We start from the raw sequence: 19,272 nt of genomic DNA on the forward strand, positions 1-19,272 counted from the left end.
ATTGACCTATAGCACTTTTTTCTTTTAATGTCCTTGTCCAGTTTTGGTGCCTAGGTTATACCAGCCTCATAAATTTAAGTGGGGAGCCCTCCCTGGAATCATTTGTATAAAAGAGGACAGTTTGTGGAATATACCTGCAAAATCAGCTAGCTCTTCACAGTCTGTCTTTAGCATTAAGGACCCTCCAGGCAAAGGGACCCACTTTATTTTTAGCTCAGTCTTCTGTTCTCAAGCTCTGGACTGGGATATGTGGAGTCCAACTCCCTCCTTTTACCTCATCTTGAGAGACTTTTGGCTTTGACCTCCATTTTCCTCACACGGGACTAATAAAATAGCAGGAATTTCAAGAAATGAAGCAACTATATTAGGGGGAGACACAAAAAGAAGTGTGTGGAAGTAAGAACTTTTAGTATCTTTTCTCTTTCCATGCTAGTGGGGAAAATGGAGGCTCCTACCATAGTTAAGAATGTGTAGATAACATGCTGGATAAAACCTTGTCTTAATTTCTCCCTAGGTTTCTATTTTTCAGGGAATTTGGATAAATTCCAATTGCAGGCCCTTTGGAAAAAAACTAAGTCACATGTTTATTTTTTAGTTTAAAAAAATATGTGTCTGATTTTGAGCCCTTCAAGGACATTTTTCTTCTTTGAATCCACCCCTGAGCACAACGCCTGGTGTATCACAGGTGCTCAGTAAGGAACTGTCTGTTTGAAGATGTTTGTTCTTCTACAAATAACTTATAAAATCAGTGTCAAAATCAGGCCAGACAACGACTATTATATCTTCAGGGAAGGAAGCTCATTTTATTTCTGCTTGAAACTAAAAGCCCTCAAACCAATAAAATGATGGAAAATGGAAGTTTTTTAGGACATCATTAATTCCTACTATTTGATCACTTACATGGGTATGTTGATTTCCAATATTAAAATGGTCTTTTAAAAAAATATTTTGCTTGCATTCACTGCCTGCATTTCTTATCTTGGCCTTTTGGTGTCATTCTTAGATTAATCTGAAAAACATATTAAGTAAGGGTGAAATTATTTCCCTAGCTTTGGATCTTTCTGGTCTCTGATTTGAACTGAAGGTTATCATACTTATAGTGCAGTTTACTAATATAACCTTTTCAATGTTATCTTAACGATATGTTTTATAACTGACACACAACTGTAGAAGTTTAAGTACAATACAGAGAACCAGTAATAGTAAAGTAAGCCTTTATTTTTATGGCTAGTCTAGAAAGAGCTTTTTTTGAAATTACTATACTGAAGTTACTAAAGTTAGCTACATATGTTACTAAAATATGTATGCTACATATATAATTCTAACATAATTCTAATGTTTATCGTTACATAATAATGTAACAATATGATGTTACATTATAATTTATATATGTAATATACAATATATACGTATTTAGTTAAAGCAAACCAGAGTTCTTAAGCTATGACAAGTCCTGATTCATTCTCAGTGATCTGTAAAATAAAGCTTACTGTTCTCCATGGAGCTGCAGAGAGCTGATGAACTTGACAACAGTTCCTCTTTCTCTTCTGTACATGGGGATACTCATACCCTTTTATCCACCTGTGAATGAATATGAAAACCCTTTGGACTTCAAACTTATTGCTAATCCCAGTGTTAGCCACATGCTTTTCCTTCCCTCCCAACCTGCAAATGCCTCAATAACTTTTCTTCTTTTCACCATTACTTGTACTTTTTTTCTCCATTGTCATTTTAATGCATATGCTTAAGGAGATTGACTTTTGTATGGTGTAACAAATAAGTGAACAAACCAACAAAATATATATTGACCCACAGTTCCACAAGCAAGAAGCAAAAGTGATGAATTCATTGTGTTTGACTGTTACACTTGGAATTCCCAATATTCTGTCTTTTAAGTCTCAGAGGAAGGAGCTGTACTTGTCTCCTGGATCTTTGAACAACTTCACTATTTGAGAGAATGAGTGTACTCACTCTGTAGCCTCTAGTATATCTGCCAGCAGCTGAGGGCTTTGGGTGGCTCAACCTTCAAGTTTGGTGACCAGAGAAACCCTGGAGATCTATTTCTCAAAATATTCAACTTTCATTAGGATCCTGTCTGAACAATATAGCAAAATAAATTTTTTAAAATACATTTTCTCAGAAAATGATTATTCTAATTTAGACCAAATTCAAATTTAGACCAAATTCAAATTCAGTCCTGCAGTTGGTCATGTTCTATGGTGTGAGATCAATGGGGTCTGAGAGCTCCACCATACTTTCAAGCTAGCATGTTGGCCTAACACACTTTCATGGCTGCTGGCAGAAGGTATGAGACCCCTATATCAGAGACAAATGACTTCATTACATATGGCGCAGCAAGCAGTGTGAGCATCACTGTGTTGGTTCTCCTTGTCCCCTTATACCATGGGTATAGTGCAGATGGGCCTAGATTTTGTTTATGCAATCAGTGGGTTGAAACCTTGTACTTAAGGAACCCAAATCTTACATAATGAGCAGTAAGCATTCTAACCCTTTGTTCCAGAAGAAGATATTATCTCTATCTTCCAAGGCTGTTTGCTATACAAACATTCATGACAAGGTACTCCAGAACAAAGAGTGGTCAATGCCTTGTTTGCAAGATTTGTCTTTGAGAGACAGAGTAGAATGTGCTTTCAGAGCTGTCCCACCCTACAGGGGAGACAGTTGACTATTTATCCTCTAATTCCCATTTGTTATGGGCTGAGAGCTGATCCAGGGGCATTAATTCTCTACCACTTCCGGTCTTCCTTACACTGTGAGAGAGAAATCCATGGTGGAGGAGGTGAGTTGCAGGTATGGATCATGGTATGGACAGTGAGTGTCTCGGGACTCTGGTGTGACATTGATAGCCTCTGTCACACTCCCCAGTTTTAGTCCTTCCTCCTCCCAATATTACTCATATATATTATTTTCCCTTTCAATCCATGCCTGATCTGTTAGTTCTGCTAGAAACACTCATAGGCCTTAAGTGGCTGGTGGTGGTATTTTCAGTTACTTTTCTCAAGTCATTCCTCTTAACCAGTCTACTACTCAACAGTGTACCTGTTAGAGAGTGGGCTGGGGAAAGGGGCAGAAGCAGAATTCAAAGAGGTCAATTTAGCTACTTATTAAATCTTTGGAAATATGGAGAGGAAAAGGTGGGAGCTAATTGCTCAAATATGTGTTTTAAAATTACTGTGTCTTTTGTTCCTGATCTCTATGACCCCAGCCTTGGAAAAGCAAGAGTTGGTCCTTAATCAAAGAGTGTGTCAAGGATTATTTTAAGAACAAATTGAGGAAATGTAAGCACAAGTCTTTCATCACCTTTTCACCACGATTAGATTTATTTGCGCTCTGTTGACGGCCCCCTTCTCTTTCAAGCTCTCCAACTGCTTTAGAATCAAGGGTGAAAAATGAAACCTAGTTCCTGCTTTTAAGAAAATGAGAGAACGCACATGCCATATTGACAGGTGCGTTTCCTGGGAGCTTAAAAGTATTGAGGAGTTTTAGAAAAGAGCTATGTGACCCTGGCCAATGAGAAATCCACTAACTCAGAATCAGGGATAAATTTAAAATGCTGGTGAAATGCATTGATACATTAGGGCTAGAAGTAGAGGAAGGGTTTGCCAAGCAAATTAAAAGTACAAACAAGGGAAATATATAGTTTTTATAAGGCTGAAGGCCAACAAATGTTTCTAAACACTTGTAAACCCTCTTTGAAATTGAACGCTTCTGTGAAACAATGAATGTTCTAATTCCTAATGTTTCTTTAAAAATTTGTTATTAAAAATTCTCTAAGACAGTATGCTCTTTCCTTTCCTTGGGGGCCCTGTCATCCTTGTTGCCATATGAACTTGAAATTAAGCTGAATTTTGTGAAAATGTTTCTCTACTTCAGACTTTTTCAAAACTTTCCACCCAATTAGGGAAAATTAATGAGGTTTACTGTACTTTGTGTTGATATTTAGTCACTGGCAGACAGATGGGACTTTGTTCCTCCCAAGTTAGTGTTTGAAAGCAAGGAGTTGTTTTCTTAACTTTCCCAAAGATTAGGAAAACACTATTCTAGAAAGATTGTTTCCTATTATTCTAAGCATCTACCACGTTCCACCTTTCAGCTTGCTTTCTTCATACTTTCCTGAAGGGTTCCAAGTCTTGCACTCTATCGTTTATTCTCTCACAGTATGGCCTTCCTTCCATATCCACGGATCCTGCATCCATGGATTCGACCAACCACAGATCAAAAATATTACCAAAACATTCCAGAAAGTTCCCCAAAGCAAAACTTGAATTTGCTGTGTGCTGGCAACTATTTACCTACCAATTACACTGTATCTACAAGTATTGACGTAGCATTTACATTGTATTAAGTATTATAAGGAATCTAGAAATGACTTAAAGTGTACAGGAGATGTGCGTAGGTTATACGCAAATACTATACCATTTCCTATGTGAATTTTGGTATTCTTGGGGGTTCTGGAACCCCCATGGATACAGAGGGACAACTGTATTTATACAATCATTACAGATCATAGCAAATGATGATAAATGAAACTTGAGATTTCAGTACAAACTCTTGATCATCAGGATGAAGAAATAGAGATCTGTAGAGGTAAACAGAGTCATCTAAGTTTTGCTGCTTATTTCAGGCAGATCCAGAATAAGAACCCTTGAATCCCTTACCCCTAGTCTGGACCTTTTCCCCAGCATGGTCCACTCCCTGAGAGAAAGAGGAAGGGATGGGAAGACAGAGGGAGAGGGAGAGGGTGAGAGAGAGAATGAGGGGCTGGGTAAAGGTTGTATCAGTATTTACTGTACTATTCTTGAAACTTTTCTCTAGGTCTGAAATGTTTTTTCAAAATAAAAATTTTAAAAAATATAAAAGTCTTAGTCATATTTTAAAAGTTTGACATAGTGCAAAGTCCCTGAAGGCATATTTATCAAATAAAGCAGATGTTTACTTTCAATTAAGGTTCAGAGAGGAGAAAGACTTTTCTCCTGTGATATTTTCTCTTTTTAAAAACTATTCTTAAAATCTTTATTTTGAGTCACAGATAATTATTCATGAATATTATGTGTGTGATTCTTTTCCCTTATGAAATTCTGAGCCAGCAAAATTGACATTATGCATTTCATTCTGACAAGATATTAAGAATTTTTAAATGGACTTTTCTTGAAAGATTCATGGCCTAAATGGTGCTAAATAACTAAAAATTCAATACAGTCACTAATAGATATTTTACTTAATGCTATGAAGGCTGGCATACCAAACAATTGTACACAGATTATAATTGCAATATAATCTAATTTCTGTATTCTATAAGTTTCTTTAAATTTCTATAAATGTTTCTTGATTTTAGAATGTTATGTAACACATTCTCTTAATAGTTGTATCATGATATCTTCCCCTCTCCACATTAATTTAACTATTAGTACATTCTTTTTTTAAAAAATGTATTTATTTTATTTATTTATTTTTGGCTGCGTTGGGTGTTTTTGGCCACGTGCGGGCTTTCTCTAGTTGCGGTGAGCAGTGGCTACTCTGTTGCGGCACGTGGGCTTCTCATTGTAGCTCCTCTTGCTGTGGAGCATGGGCTCTAGAGTGCAGTCTCAGTAGTTGTGGCACAGGGGCTTAGTTGCTCCATGGCATGTGGGATCTTCCCAGACCAGGGCTCGAACCCATGCCCCTGTATTGGCAGGCAGATTCTTAACCACTGCGCCACCAGGGAAGCCCTATTAGTACATTCTTAATAATTATTTTAACATAAAATATGCATTTTTAATGTCATAATTAATCTTTATAGTAGGTACTCTTGAAAAAATAAATATTCATTTATCCTTAAACTGGCTGATGGAATTTTAACATATAAAGTCTGTAAGGAAATTTTTTCTTCTCCTACCTATATTAAGTAAATTGTCAGATATTGAATCCAAATCCAAACAGCATGGTGTATGAGTCAGGGTTCTTCTGAGAAACAGAACCAATAAGATATATATAGATACATACAAAGACTTTTATTGGGAGAGACTGAGGCATACAATCATAGAGGGTGGGAAGTCCCACCATCTGCTGTCTGCAAGCTGGAGGCCCAGAAAGACTAGAGGTATGGTTACAAACCCAACGGCCTGAGAACTAGGGGAACCAATGGTGTAAGTCCCAGAGACTAAAGCCCTGAGAACCAGGAAAAGAGAAGATAAATGTCTCAGCTCAAGCAGAGGGCAAATTCACCCTTCTTCTGCCTTTTGTTCTATTCAAGCCCTCAGTGGATTGTATGATGCCCACTGGAAGAGAGACATAGTGTGCTTTACTTAGGCTACTGATTGAGCTGCTAATGTCTTCTGGAAACACCCTCACAGATGCACCCAGAAATAATGGTTTGCCAGCTATTTGGGCATCCCATAGCCCAGTCAAGGTGACACGTAAAATTAAGCATCACATGTGGCATGTTGATATCATTGATGTTGTAACACTGGTTAGATAGGATGCACATGACTACACTCCCAGGTTTATGGATCATAGACAAGATTAGAGATGCCAGAAATGATACTGCAGTCATACAGCTATTTGGACCTCAAATGGCTGAAAAGATTTTTCTTGAATATCAAGGCCAAAGCCCAACCTTGATGCATTCTTAACAGAGATATGTAAACTTAAATTAAGCTGAGTCACACTGACCTCTTCATGGAAACTATTAGGAAGCATACAAGCCATTAGAAAATACAGTGAAAAATATCACACTCGGAATTGCAGCAAAATATAAATTATCTAGGAATAAACTTTTTAAGACCTGTTTAATGCTTATGGGAAAAAAAACCCCTAGAAAAGCCTCATTAAGGAACATAAAAAAAATTAAGACTCATGAATAGAGGACATAGCTTGTCACTGGTTAAGGAGACTCAGTATTATTCAGTAGTCTAAAGATGTCAATCCTTTAAAAATTACATCAAGCTTCTTCCCCCTCCCCCCCCCACCACCCCTGCCCCAGGAACTTGAAAATTAATACTAACGTTCAACTGGAAAAATAAGTATCTAAGAATAGTCCTGAAAATTCTTTAAAAATGGGATTGGGGGGAGAGTATTTGGAGGGTAAGACTATCTCCACTAAATATTGAAATTTTTTATAGCATTACCTATAATATCTATATAGTTGGAACTGGAATAAGAACAGACATGTCAATTGAACAGAATATTCCAGAAATAGCTCATAATTTATGGGGAGCACGAATACACAAAACCCTAAGTGCATTAAGGCAACATTTTATCAGCAGAATAAGATCATTCAATAAATTACATTCGCTCAACTTACTACCCATTGGGTTAAAAATATCCCACTCCTAAATATCAAACAAATTTCAGATGAACTAAAGATTTAACCACAAAACCATTTTATTACTAAAGAATTTTAAATCTCTATCCCTATCTATATCCATTCTTAGGAAGGAAGAGGAATTTATAAACATGATACAATAATCAGAGGTAAATAATGGGAAAGACTGATGAATTTACTTAAAAGTTGAAAACTTCTGCATGAAAAACGTACTATAAGACAAATGGTGAGCTAGCAAAAGCATTTTCAAATATATAGGACAAAAGGTGCATGTCATTGCTATGTAAAATATTTACAAATCAATTTATAATAAAAGAGCAAGCAATCCACAGAGGAAAAGAAATGGTAAATGCCTGGTAAACAAAAACTATTCAACATTTCTCAATATTAGGAATCTCAAATTAAAACAAGATGCCAGTTTTTCTCATTTATCAGACAGTCAACAACAAAAGCATATTTGAAATTGCCCCGTGATGATGCTTGTATACACACTGGCTTGATGGGAATACAATGGAGGATCCTCTCTGCCGGGCCACAGTGAACATTCCTTTCGGAATTTAGGAATGTATCCTGCATCCATGTTCTCCTGGGTACATAAAGTGGTGTGTTGAAAGATGTCCATTATAGCATTTTTAATGATAGCAAACAGTTGAAATATCTTAAGAGTCCACAGGTGGTATTTTGTTTAGGTAAATCACGATAAATCCAGACAGTGAGGTAGGCTACAAGTCCTGGTGTTGGAGAGACTGCTCAACTAATGCTGTTAAGTGGAGTCCCATGTAAGACAACATGTACTATATGATCTCATAGATGGAAGGGTCCAAAAACCTATTTTTGGTGATTATTTCTGGGGCCTGGAGTGGGTTGGGAGATCTGGTTTTATTTCTGTATCAGTTGGATTTCAATTGCAGATGACAGGAGTGACTCTAGTTGTGTTAAGCAGAGATTGATTGAGTAGTTATTTCTTAATAAATGCTGGAGAGGGTGTGGAGAAAAGGGAACCCTCTTGCACTGTTGGTGGGAATGTAAGTTGGTGCAGCCACTGCGGAAAACAGTTGGAGGTTCTTCAAAAAACTAAAAATACAGTTACCATATAATCCAGCAATCCACTCCTGGACATATATCCAGAGAAAAATCTAATTCGAAAAGATACGTGCACCCCAATGTTCACTGCAGCACTATTTACAATAGCCAAGACATGGAAACAACCTAAATGTCCATTGACAGATGAATGGATAAAGAAGATGTGGTGTATATATATATATATATATATATATATATAATATATATATATATATATATACACACACACACACATATATATATATATACACACACACACACACACACACACACACACACACAATGGAATATTACTTAGGCATAAAAAGAATGAAATAATGCCATTTGCAGCAACATGGATGGACCTGGGGATTATTATACTAAGTGGAATAAGCCAGAGAAAGACAAATACCATGTGATATCACTCATATGTGGAATCTAAAATATGATAAAATGAACTTATTTACAAAATAGAAACACACTCACAGACATAGAAAACAAACAAACTTTTGTTTACCAGAAGTGAAAGGTGGGGGAGGGATAAATTAGGAGTTTGGGATGAGCAGTCATACACTACTATATATAAAATAAATAAACAATGAGGTCCTACTGTATAGCACAGGGACCTACATTCAATACCCTGAAATAAACCATAATGGAAAAGAATATAAAAAAGAAGAAAAAGTCATATATATAAGACTGAATCTCGGTGCTTTGTGACCACCTAGAGGGGTGGGATAGGGAGGGTGGGAGGGAGATGCAAGAGGGAGGAGATATGGGGATATATGTATATTTATAGCTGATTCACTTTGTTATACAGCAGAAACTAACACACCATTGTGAAGCAATTATATTCCAATAAAGATGTTAAAAAAAAAGACTGAATCACTTTGTTGTACACCAGAAACTAACAAAACATTGTAAATCAACTATACTTCAATTAAAAAAAATAAAAAATTTTAAAAATTAGTTATTTCTTCTATAACCCAGTATTTGTGTTCCTTAAAAACTTTGTGTTCTTAAAAAAATACCCCACAACTTTGTGTTCTTCAAAATTAATAATTACAGAATATATAGGTTCAGTGCAGATCACTCAAAACTTACGTCATTTTGCATCTAGGGCACCAGCAAAAACAATGATTTGAACCTCAGAGGGCACTTGGACAGGTGACTGAACATGTCCGGAGTTAGCCTTGGGATGTTTAAAATGAATAAAGACGAATGAAAATGCTGGCTTTTGGGCTGGGAAAATGCAGATGGAAACTCCAAACCTGGAAGGAAGAGCAACCTATTCTGTGCAAAGCTTTGCAAGGCTGGGGGCGTCTCTTCTTGGGGGAGGGAGCCGCGGGTGCAGGCAATCCTCTTTAATTTTCTTAGGGTAGAGTTGAGAAGCATTCTGTTGTGGAGCTGAAGGTTTTTCTTTTCCTGTTCCTCTTGCTCAGAAAAAACTGTATGAATCAAGACAATTGTCATGTTACTGTCACATCATCCCCTGACTCCCAGTCCTACATGAGCTATTTTGGAGTCTTAGGAAGAGGCCTTGTGGCAGAACAGACTGTACATGGAGTGAGGGGCTTACAGAATTGTCAGAGGGCTGGAGGAGGGCTCTAGGGTGGTCATCTGGAGGACTCCAAGAAAAAGTTGGGGCACTGGCCCTCTAGGCGAGCCACTACCTGGTACTGGAGGGGACTAAGAGACCACCAGTGGAACTGCTGAGTTAAAACATGCACTGTCAATGCATCTGAAAAATAAGGAGTCGTGTGTGAATGTGTTGTGGATATGTGATGAAGCAAAATTAACATGTGAACAACGGTAGGATCTAGATGGTGGCTATATGGGTGTTCACTCTACAATACTTTCAACTATTATGTATCCTTGAAAAGGTTCATAATTAACCAAAACAAAACAAACTAACAAAAAAAAGACATGTTTTTCTCTTTCTGACTTACTCTGTATGACAGACTCTAGGTCCCATCCACATCTCTACAAATGGCCCAATTTCATTTCTTTTTATGGCTGAGTAATATTCCATTATATATGTGGAATCTAGAAAACTGGTACAGATGAACCTATTTGCAGGGCAGGAATAGAAATGCAGACATAGAGAATGGACGTGTGGACACAGGGCAGGAAGGAGAGGGTGGGATGAATTGGGAGATTAGGTTTGACATAAATACACTACCATGTATAAAATAGCTAGCTAGTGGGAACCTACTGTATAGTACAGGGAACTCAGCTCTGTGCTCTGTGATGACCTAGATGGGTGGGATGGGGGAGGGAGGTCCAGAAGGGAGGGGATATATGCATACATATAGCTGATACACTTCACTGTACAGCAGAAACTAACACAACATTGTAAAGCAATTATACTCCAATTAAAAAACAAAAACAGGGCTTCCCTGGTGGTACAGTGGTTGAGAGTCCACCTGCCGAGGCAGGGGACACGGGTTTGTGCCCCGGTCCATTTGCAGCAACATGGGGAAGCCCGCAAGTGTGCTTTTAATTTGAAGAAGCTTAGTTTGACTCCTTGATTCAAGAAAATCTGAGAATCATGGTTCTTAGCTTCCAGGTGTCTACAGTTTAGGGTTGAACAGAAGAAAATCATACTGAGTGAAGTAGGTCAGACAGAGAAAGACAAATATATGATATCCCTTGTATGTGGAATCTAAAAAAATGGTACAGATGAACCTATTTACAAAACAGAAATAGAGTCACAGATGTAGAAAACAAACTTATGGTTACCAGGGGGAAAGGGAGGGAGGGATAAATTGGGAGATTGGGATTGACATATACACACTACTATGTGTAAAATAGATAACTAGGGCTTCCCTGGTGGTGCAGTGGTTGAGAGTCTGCCTGCTGATGCAGGGGACACGGATTCGTGCCCCGGTCCGGGAAGATCCTACATGCCGCCGAGCGGCTGGGCCCGTGAGCCATGGCCGCTGAGCCTGCGCGTCTGGAGCCTGTGCTCCGCAACGGGAGAGGCCACAACAGTGAGAGGCCCGCGTACCACAAAAAAAAAAAGTCTAAAATAGATAACTAATAAGGACCTACTGTATAGCACAGGGAACTCTACTCAGTACTCTATGATGACCTATATGGGAAAAGAATCTAAAAAAGAGTGGATATATGTATACCTGATCCACTTTACTGTACACCTGAAACTAACACAACATTTAAAAAAATAATTTTTATTGGAGTATAGTTGCTTTACAATGTTGTGTTAGTTTCTACTGTACAGCAAAATGAATCAGCTATGCATATACGTATATCCCCTCTTTTTTGGATTCCCTTCCCATTTAGGTCACCACAGTGCGTTAAGTAGAGTTCCTTGTGCTATACAGTATGTTCTCATTAGTTGTCTATAACACAACATTTTAAATCAACTGTTCTCCAATAAAAATTTAAAAAAATAAAATAAAGTATATACTTTAGGAGATACGTATCTATATGAATATATTAAGTGCTTGCTAATAAAATAAAGATATTGCAAAGCATAAGGAAAAAAGAAGGAAAGTGGCTGTAATTGATGCTGATGTAATGGATTCTCTTTATCCACTGCAACGTCATACTGTTTTGTGTTGTTTTCTCTTTTCTTTTTTATGAGTTTTATAAATGAGGTATGATTTATGTACATTAAAGTGCACAGTTTGATGAGTTTTGATAAATGTATATAGTTGCATAGTTACCACACCAGTCACAATATAGAACATATCCATGACCTCAGAAAGTTCTTTGTGCCACCCCTAGGGGCACTGCTCTGATTTCCAACCTGATAACTTAATTTTGCCTGTCCTCTACCCCAGAGAAATGAGGAAAAGAAAAAGTCCCGCTAAAATAATTTGTCCAAGAACAGTGATAAAAACATTATTCATAACAGCCCCAAACTGGAAACATCCTAAATGTCCATCAACAGGAAAATAAACTATGGTATATTTGTGCAATGAAATACCACTCATTAATAAAAACAAATGAATTATTGCATTAATAAAAAGGAATGAACTATTGCTACACACAACATGGATGAAGCTCAAACACAAATTAAGTTTCTAATTATTAAAAGAAGTTTCAGCACATTTTAATTCTGGGACAAGTTTCACTTTTGCTTTATGCATTTCTGTAGTGGTTAAGTTATTATAATAATTACATATTAATATTAAAAATTTAAAAATAAAATGCAGTAAGCCTTGTGATTAAAGTTAGTAGCTTTTGTTGTAATATTATACAATTAAATTTTTTTTTTTAATAATTTTTTTTTTTTTTTTTTTGCAGTACGCGGGCCTCTCACTGTTGTGGCCTCTCCCGTTGTGGAGCACAGGCTCCGGACGCGCAGGCTCAGCGGCTATGGCCCACGGGCCCAGCCGCTCCGCGGCACGCGGGACCCTCCCGGACCGGGGCACGAACCCGCATCCCCTGCATCGGCAGGCAGACTCTCAACCACTGCGCCACCAGGGAAGCCCAAAATTAAATATTTTAATTATATTTATAGCTCAAATATATAAGTTATTTATCTTTTAACTATAAAGTAAAATAATGGATATCTTATGTATTTGGAAGTGGAGGGGATCAAAACATGTCACCCCAAAATATGCTGCTTTGGCATATTGATTATTTTGAGCTGCCAGCAACTGAGAAACTGCTCTCTATCCTCACCCTTTATGCCTAAAAGCAGGACATAAATTTCCCATGAGAAAGGTGCCCTCCTGGTAGCAGGAAGAAGAGAACGTTCTTATCATGGGGGATAGGAAGTTGACACCAAGATGAGTCAACTCATCATAAGCACAAACCTTACTGAAACAACCCTCATCTTCCATTAGTTTCCCTCCTGTATTTCCTGGCCACTTTCCCACAATGTTTCACCCCTAAAAGCCCAAATCCCTTTCCTTCGCCTTGCCACTTCTCCACAAATTTATCATCTTTTGTTAAGTTGTTTATAAGCTCCTGAGTCTAACAAGTTCTTTGGAGTTTTTGCTTCTTATCCATGAAGCCCTCTGTGTCACATAAGCAATGTTAACATCATATAAACTTTGTATGCTTTTCTTTTGTGAATCTGACTGCTGTTAGTTTAATCTGCATGTCCCAGTCAGAAAACATAAGAAGGTAGAGGAAGAGTTTTTCCTCCCCTCCAGAGGCAAAGAACTCCAAGTCACTAACTGCTCTTCTAGGTGACTGATAACTAGGACCATATACAGAATAGGTGACTCATTGACTTCCTGAACACACTCAAATTGCCTTTTCAGAATAAAGCAACATTGCATTTTTTTTTTTTTTTTTGGTACACGGGCCTCTCACTGCTGTGGCCTTTCCAGTTGCGAAACACAGGCTCCAGACACACAGGCTCAGCAGCCATGGCTCACGGGCCCAGCCGCTCCATGGCATGTGGGATCTTCCTGGACTGGGGCATGAACCCGTGTCCCCTGCATCGGCAGGCGGACTCTCAACCACTGTGCCACCAGGGAAGCCCAACATTGCATTTTGATTTGACTTCATAACTCTTATCGGTTGGGGTGCGTCTGGAGCAATAGGAAACTTACTAACAGAGGTTTCGATCATAACAACTCGTATTTACGTTACAAAAACTCTGGAAGTAGGTGGTCCCAGCGTAGGTTTGATGGCATAACAATGACTCCAAATCCTGAACTTGTTTTCTTTTTCATTCTGACACCTTTACAGTGAGAGCAATGCCCCTCACCTTCCACTCATGCTCGCAAGATGGCTGCCACTGCTCCAACCATTGGGTCCTCACGCATCTGACAGTGTTGTGGCTGTCAGGTGTTGTGACAGGAGGAGCTGGCGCAAAAGGGCTTTCTCCTCTGCAAGTCTTATTTGTCAGGGAGGAAAGAATCTTTTCTGGAAATCCAGAAGAGATTTCTTACATCTCTTTGGTCAGAACAAGGTCAAGTGGCAACCACCAATCACTGGCTAAATCGATTGGGATTGTCACCATTCAATTACACCAACTAAATCATCCAGAGTGACACATTGGTGCCCAAACAAAATCAGGGTCTGTAGGCTAGGAAGTGGCTGCCTGGGACATTCCCAATGTCTGTGTAGATCAATAATTATAGGTTATTTCAGTAATGCCCTGCCTCACCAACGCTTAGAGTATGGACCTTTTTTTCCTGAGGAGATGGTAGAGCAGAGGAAAAGGCAAGTTCTGGCTTAAATCACACAAGCTCTGTGTCTTTGAGCAAGTGACTACTTTCCTGAGAGTCAGTTTTCTTATCTGTAAAGTGGGAATAATAATCCTTGACATGTAGGCGCTGGTGAGGAACAACAGAAATAGCACATGGAAAACACTTGGCATATAGTGTCTATAGCACGTGATCTGTGCTTAATAAATAGTAGGTGTCGTGACTCTCAGAAAGAGGAGCTTGGGCTTAAACCACGGCTTGTATCAACAAGTCAGTTTGTACATTTCTGTAGTCATTCCCTTGAGAGACCTAGAGGATACATATCTGAAGTCCTCATGGAGCTGCTGTGAGGAGTCCATGAGGTTCAGGTAAGCCCATAGTTGGTCCTCGATGAGTTCTACTTGGAGTCCAGTTGGGAATCAGGTTCATTTCCTGACAGTTATGTGAACTTTGTCACCTCTATGCTGAGATCGGGCACCCCTCCCCTCCCCTCTCTGATGAACCCGGCATGGGTCCGCCCTTATCTGCCTGTGTGCTGCTCTGTGAGTGTTTGCAGAAAATTGGTGAAGGTCTGGCCTTGCAGGTTGCGATCTGTGAAGGGCAGAGTAAACCCAGGGGATGGCAGGCAAGGGATTAATGCTGGAATCTTCCAAAGCCACAGGATGCTTTCTTCACAAGATTTCAAACCTTAATTCTGAATTTTTGGATTCCTCCCTTTTTTATAACTTGGACTCTGACATCACTAAGCAGGCAGAGCCTTAGGAAACCGTACAAGAACTTGGATCCTTGTGATTTTCTGCTACAGTTTCATCCATCAGGAAAGGAGCTGATGACTGAATATGGTTCTGTGCGTTCATCCACTGCTTCTGAGTACGCACATCGCCTTCACTGATGCTCTCACACTGGAGCCTGTACAAGAGAGGTGGGTCTTGTTTCTCCCTTTCTGTAAATGAGCAAAATGCAGCCTCACAGAGGTTAAACGATTTAGCCAAAGTTATCTATTTAGTACTTCCTTAGGAGTTGGGATTTGAAATCTGATCTGAGGGTCCCTGATATCCTCGGGAGACAGTAGTTTGACTATTATGAACAAGGAACATCTTTCACTTTTTTTCTTTTGGGTTTCTGTAAATTTTTCTCTATTATACAGAACCAAAGAATGAGAACAAACCCCACCCCCCTTACAGCATTATCCAGGCTTCCAATTTATAGGGCAAAAGATCATCCTTAAGTCGTTCCACAGAAAAACCACCATTGGTGTGGCATAGAGAACTTCCCGATGTAGGAGAATTCTGAAGCCTGAAAGTTAAAAACCAAAGGTTAATTCACACCACCTCTGTGAATCAAGTGAATATTTATTTTCACGATTAATAAATGGCAGAGGGATTAAAACATGGTTTTTGTTATGCTTTGTTTTTTCTTCATCTAAAATCTTCTAAAGATGATTCTAGGGCAGGCTCTGGGGAACCGAGGAGAACACACACCTCCAGTTTCTCAACAGCTCCCTTAGAGGAGGCTTCTGAGATTCAGGTCTAAACACGCTCCGTTCATCACCCACGGCCTGTGCTCCAGGAATGCAAACATCCTTATTAGGTGGAGTTGGTAGATGGCCTACGATGTCCGCTGCCCTCACAAACGGCTTAGAGGGTCCTACTCAACCAGTGGTGGCCTGCCCAGTCATCCCCCATCACAGCCCCCTTCAGTCCCCATCTTGCTCAGACCCTCGGTCCTTACCCAGCACCTCTCATAGCATCTGCCTCTAGCCTCCTGGCCTGCAACATCTGGGCTAAAGGCCAACTATGGTCCCCTCTTTGAATGCTGAGGGCACTCTCCCTCTAACCGTTTACTGTGAGTACTTGTGCATCAGTCTGGCACAGCTGAATACACACCCTGGGGGGCTAGAGGTGTGTTCTGTTGACTGTGGGTCCCCAGCGCCCTGGCCCAGCAGGCTCCCAACACTCATCGAACAGACGCAGGAACCACTGTGGAGTGAGCTCTGCCTCTCAGTGCATGGCTGATACCTCACTCAACAGGTGCACCCCAGGTGAGTCATTTTGGATCGCCCTCCGCCCCTTCTCTTCCCCAGGCTCTAACAAATGGAACTTGAACCAAATTCAACATGGTAGTAAGAGCTGGATTCCTGTTTTCCCCTCTTTATTGAAGACACCTGGCCAACAGCTGGTTCACACCTGGATACCTGGGAACCAGGCAGTTGCAGCCTCCCCACTGGAGGGCCCTGTCCAGGGGGGCTTTCTAGGCAGAGTCAGGGTTTACTGGAGAGTTGGGTCCTTCTCTTAGTCCACGAGGCAGTTCTGAAAAGGGACAAGAAAATGCCACGGGCAGGGCCCTGACACAGTACCTACATCCAACAGAGCGCCTGATCCTCCGGGGAAAGCAGAATCAGCCATGCTGAGTGATTGGAAATACAGACCTGATCAGTTCCACCTGTTAAAGACTGAGCAGTTCCTCTCCTGTAGTACACAGCACTTGCCGAGAGAAAGAGGAGATGCCCCTTAATTCTGACACGTACAGTCCCAGGCCAGGACGCATGGTGTCTGGAGGAAGCCCAGGCGGGGTTCCTGCCTGCTCCGTGGGGCAGCCCAGCTGCACAGGTGCAGCCTTCTGCTACATCGATGCCTGGACAGGACTCTGGAGCCGCCACCTAATCTCCCCGCCCCTCCTCTGCATCCCGACCCGTGCACCCTCCCACAGTCTTCTACTCCCCCCTTACCACACTGCACAGAACATTTCTGTTTATGTGCCCATTTCCCAAAATATTAGAGCACTTGTGCCGTATAGTATGTGCCAGGCATTATTTGAACCTTGTCACACATATTAGCTCATTTAATCTTCACAAGAACCCAGTGAGATCGAGATCCCTGTAGCCCCATTGAATAGTTGGGGGCAAGGGCTCCATGATTCACTCTTTTGTCCCCAGCCCGGGACCACGTTGTGCAGAGAAGCTCTCGGGACATAGAGTTGAGCGATTGAGCGGATGAAGGAATGAGCTGTGTTTACTGGCCATTTAGAGAAAAGAAATACATCATGTCTACTCAGCACTTTCCTACTTTCTTTCCTTCTCGTCATCACTTCTCTGTCTTATCCTATTATTTTCCCAATCCTCCCTCCACCACCTCAAAGACAAAGATTTAAGCCAACTGAAGTAAAGTATCCATTAAAAACAGTCTCTTAATTGGCTAAAGTTACATTTTTCTGTTTGCTCTCTGCGGTTTGTGAAAGAATGAGGTTGGTGTAACGGTCTGTTTGGAAAATGCCCTTTGAGAACAGGGACAGTTAATGACTGTTTCCCACTGAGTCCAACAGACAGTGCCAAGTACCCCGCAGGCACAGAGAAAATATTAATTGATGTTGATTTCCTTACTTATTATTTAAATATGCTCAATGGCCCCTGAGAAGCTTTCAAAAAGTTAACATGTTACCCAAAATACATGACTTATCCAGGGAGTACTTTACTCTTTACTCACTGAGAGTTCAGTATCTCTGTTTTCGAAGCCTATTCATTTTGCAAATTTGACGAATTTGCACAGGAAGAAGTGGAATAATATTTGGTGATAAAATGGTCGGAAATACTCCTGATTTCTACTAAAAGTCAACTGAATACTAAGTTGCCTGTGCATGACAAGCACACGTGGATTCCCATGGGTTGGAAAATTTAATTACGTCTTTATACTGATGTTGTGTGTCATAAAAAAAATTGTTAAAAGTTGAAATATGACAAGCTTAATTGTTTTCCCTATTTCCCCACTTCTAGAGCACCTCGGCGGCATAAGCCTAAAAAGTTAGGCCGTTTGACGTTCTTGGTGCTCAAGTTGTTGGGAAATAATTTTATTTCAAACCCAAATCGCAGACAGCTTTTCATTCTGAAACAGGAAACATTTAAGAGTTATCAGTGTCACGTACTGTTGAGAGATTCCGGAATATATTAGGCAGATGAGTATTTAAAGTGATGTGAATAAGATTTCTCTTGTCATCACTTATGTAGATTAAGGTTCGGAGTTTCTCTGTGGATTTCTGACAAGCCATCAACAACCATGAAGGATGATTTTCCTTCACTGATTTTGCTAATAAGTTGTCAGCTGATTAACACTGAGGGCTGGTCAGATTTGGGCTGTGTGTGGTTTGTGATCATGCAGGACAGGACTGCAAAGGGATTTTGATGCTGTCATTAGCGTATGATTACATTAAACAGTAAAATAAGACAGAATACAGTTCACTATCCATTTCTTGAACACTTGAGCCAGACGCGTCTTGAAATTTGGAAGGTTTCAGATTTTGGACCATACTTTAACAGGCATATCACACATCGTATAAGAGCCCTAGCAAGGTTTGCAGCATCAGTCCATAATCTAAACTGTTAACTATGTCTTTAATCAAATATATTAATATTCTCATCAGTGGGAGAGGGACTATGCATAGCGACCTGTCACTTCAAGGCAGGTTTTGTCCCAAATGAGTTAGCACAAGAATTTCAGTTTCCAGAAATGTTCGGACCTTGAAATTGTCATAAGGGACTGTTGATGAGCATAATTAAGGTCTAAGACGTTCATGCTGCCAAAAGAACATCAAATCCAATAACCACAGCATCTTAGATAAAATGCCACACAATTCCGTCCTAGGAAGGACTTTGTATTTTTAGATGCCACTTGCTGAAATATCTGGAATCTCTATCCAGAAGAAATAATCAACCTCCACCTGTTGTTTTAGAATGTGTACTTAATGATGTTAAATTTTAAT

Source organism: Leucopleurus acutus, assembly GCF_964270905.1.
Source record: "Leucopleurus acutus genome assembly, chromosome: 5".
NCBI lineage: Eukaryota > Metazoa > Chordata > Mammalia > Artiodactyla > Delphinidae > Leucopleurus > Leucopleurus acutus.